The following is a 3633-nucleotide window of genomic DNA, read 5'->3' on the forward strand; positions in this document are numbered from 1 at the left end:
ACACTATAATCACCTAAGAAAATAACTTACTTAGAAAAGTTAAAGACAAATCTGTTCAGTGGCAGGTACACTAAATGGCATGTGTAACTATGTTCATAACAGTGGTGTTCTAATGACCTCAGTTTGCATCCAAACCCAAACTCCATCACCAGTAGAATGGAATCATAACTACACTGTGATTCCTCAATGGGATGTCAAAAGTGTGAGCAAACAGTGATGGGAATGAGCTGAAGAGTCTCATAAATATAATGTGAGGCAGAGCTAGGCATGGTGGAGCATGGCTATAATCCTAGGACTCAGTAGGCTGAGGCAGGAGGATTGCCTCAAATTGAAGGCCACCCTGGGGTACATAATTCTAGGCCAACTCAAATTACAGAAAGACCATCTAAACATTTACACACAGTGTTGTTTGGTTTGATTTTTTAAGACAGTCTCATATAGCCCAATCTGGCCTCAAAAACTCTATGTAGCCCAGGCTGTCTTCAAACTTGTGATCCTCCTGCCTATGCCTCCCAAGTGCTGGGACTTCATGCATATACCACTAAAGCCCTATTTTTAAAAAATGGTGCTTGGAGTGGTGGCACATCTGTGTGAGTTCAAGGCCAGCCTGGTCTACAAGTGAGTTCCAAGACAGAGCCACATTGACCCTTTCTCAACAGACACACAGACAGACACACACACACACACAGAGTTAAGTAGGACTTGAAAAGAGAATGACATCACATACACAAACTTCAAACACAGGCAAAACTAAGCTGTGTAGTTAATAAACTCTAAGTGAGCCGGGCGGTGGTGGCGCACGCCTTTAATCCCAGCACTCGGGAGGCAGAGGCAGGCGGATCTCTGTGAGTTCGAGGCCAGCCTGGTCTACAGAGCGAGATCCAGGAAAGGCACAAAGCTACACAGAGAAACCCTGTCTCGAAAAACCAAAAAAAAAATAAATAAATAAATAAACTCTAAGTGAAATAGCTACTGTAAAAAAAAAAAAGCATTCAGAATGATGCCAGGTAGTACACATCTGCAATCCCAGCAACTTGGGAGGCATAGGCAAGAGGATTACAAGTTCAAAGGCAGCCTGGGCTACATAGGACGTTCAAAATCAACCAGGGCAACTTAGCCAGACTGTCTAAAATTAAGAGTATTTGCTTTAGCAGCACATAAACTAAACTAAAAATTGGAATAATACAGCGAATATTAGCATGGCCCCTGCGCAAAGGTAACACACAAATTCATGAAGCAATCCAAATTTTTTAAAGTAAGATTTTTATTTTTATTTATATGTGTCTCTATGCAGGTTTGCGCATGTGAGCACAGTGCTTGCAGAGGCCAGAAGAGGGCACCAAGTCCCCTGGAGCTGGAGTTGCAGCTAGTTGAGGGCTGCCTGATATGGGTGCCGGGAACTGAACTCCAGTCCTCTGCAAGAGCAACAATTGTTCTTAACCACTGCACCATCTCTCCAGCCCCTAAAAATACATTTTTAAAAGGAGTCTGGGGCTTGCCCTGAGTTCAATTCCCAGTATCACTTTTTTTTTCTTTTTTGAGTCAGGGTCTGACTTTGTAGCCCTAGTGGAACTTGCTATGTAGATCAGACCTGCTTCTGCCTCCCGTGTTATGGTCTCAAAAGGGCATGGCTCTTTTCAAAATTATATAGTATGTGTTTAGAAAAAAAGGGGGGCTCTGTATTATATAGAATTAGGAAATCAGGTTGAGAAGTTAATAGCTATCTAAAACAAGGAAAACAATGCCCGCCACTGTTCATAACAGCCCCAGCTCAAACTTGTCTCCTGTCCCAGAAACCTTTGGCCAAACTCAAATGATCTATAGGACCCGAGGGGTTGGGAATATTCAAAGAACTCTGGAAACAACTGGCAGGTAGCTTCTCCTCCAGGCCCACTGAGAGTGAAGAGAAACGGACAAGATGCTTGCAGCACACTTTTCAGCCAAATGTCCACATCATACATTAAAGGAAGCCTACAGCTTTTAATTTAAAACTCAATTGATTGTGTAAATAGAGAGCTGAGTCATTGCCTTTCCTATTAAAGCTACTGCTCCATGGTATGGCTGAGGCTGGCCTACCAGGGAAAGGCCCAATACAGAAAATAGAGTGTGACTTTTTTTTAATTCATTTATTTTTATTTTATGTACGTTGGTGTTTTGCCGTGGATATTGGGTCCTCTGGAACTGGAATTACAGACAGTTGTAAGCTACCATGTGGGTACTGGGAATTGAACCTGGGTCCTCTGGAAGAGCAGTCAGTGCTCTTAACCACTGAGCCATCTCTTCAGCCCCAGAGTGTGACTTTTTTTAAGACAAGGTCTCTTAGTAGCCCTGGCTGCCCTGGAACTCACTATGTAGACCAAACTCAGAGATCTGCCTTGCCTCTGCCTCCCAAGTGCTATGATGAAAGGCCTGTGCCACCCTGGTACTGATTTGAGATAAACAATTTGATTGAATGCTTAAAATGGTAGGGCTGTGGATGTAGCTGGATGGCCAAATTTGTGCCAAACCTGCAGAGAGCACTGGGTGTAATCTCCAGCAACAAAATAAAACTCTAGGCCCCTAATCCCAGCACTCAGGAAGTTATAGCAGGAAGTTTGCTTCACATTTACATTTATTAATATTTATGAGACTGGTAAGAGCACCTTCTGCTCTTGCAGAGGACCTGGGTTCTGTTCCCAGCACCCACATGGCAGCTCACAACCATCTGTAACTCCAACTCCAGGAGATCTAATGCCTGTTCTGACACCTCTTCTGACCTCTATGCGTTCCTGAATTCCCTCAAGAACATACATGTAAAATTAAGTATTTTTTTTAAATCTGTATGTATATATGGGTGAACAAGTGCCATGGCACATGTTTGGAGGTATAGATATCTTGTATACATATAAAATTAAAAACAAAAACAAGCTGGGCGGTGTTGGCGCACGCCTTTAATCCCAGCACTCAGGAGGCAGGGGCAGGCAGATCTCTGAGAGTTTGAGGCCAGCCTGGGCTACAGAGTTCCAGGTACAGGGAGACCTTGTCTCAAAAAGAAAAGAAAGAAATGCTGGGGGGCTGATAGGATGGTTTAGTGGGTAAAGATGTTTGCTGAAGATCTGAATTCAATCCCTGGGATGCATATGGCAGAAGAAGAAAATTGACTTTCCAAGTTATCTTGTCTTCTGACCTCTACATTTGTGCTATGGCACACAAATGTCCCCATATATACACATGAGCAAAATAACATAAGTATAATAAAAATATTTATACTGATCTTTGTGCATGTCCATAATCCCACAAGCAGGGGTTGAGGCAGGAGGATCGGTACAACTTCCAGCCCATGCACCCCACAGACACACACAACTAAATAATGAAAATCTGTGCCCTGGACCTAGGTGGTTCAGCTAAGTGGGGTAGAGAAGTTACAGTAGAGTTTGTTGTCTTCCCTAGTCTAAGGTCTTCCTCTCTGTTTCCCAAGCCACCTAGAAAACAGAGCCTATGATGAGGCGAGTATGCTCAAAACACATATGAAACCCCCACAGAACTAAAAACAAAAGAACTAAAAACTAACACAAGAGTTTCAAAAGAGGAAGAACAGAAAAGCAGAGCCTACGAGCTGGAGAGATCCTCGATGGTTAGGAGAGCTTGCTGTGT

At 43.2% G+C, this 3633-nt stretch overlaps 1 non-coding gene across 1 annotated transcript; it reads left to right on the plus strand.

The window, feature by feature from the left end:
- Positions 1-1146: 1146 nt before the first annotated feature.
- On the plus strand, positions 1147-1251 carry LOC128118445 (U6 spliceosomal RNA). Its single transcript, XR_008221219.1, has one exon. It is a non-coding gene; the product is annotated as a U6 spliceosomal RNA (small nuclear RNA).
- The last annotated feature ends 2382 nt before the right edge of the window (positions 1252-3633 follow it).

This window comes from Peromyscus californicus, unplaced genomic scaffold (genome assembly GCF_007827085.1).
Source record: "Peromyscus californicus insignis strain IS unplaced genomic scaffold, ASM782708v3 Scaffold_10__1_contigs__length_136768540, whole genome shotgun sequence".
Lineage (NCBI taxonomy): Eukaryota > Metazoa > Chordata > Mammalia > Rodentia > Cricetidae > Peromyscus > Peromyscus californicus.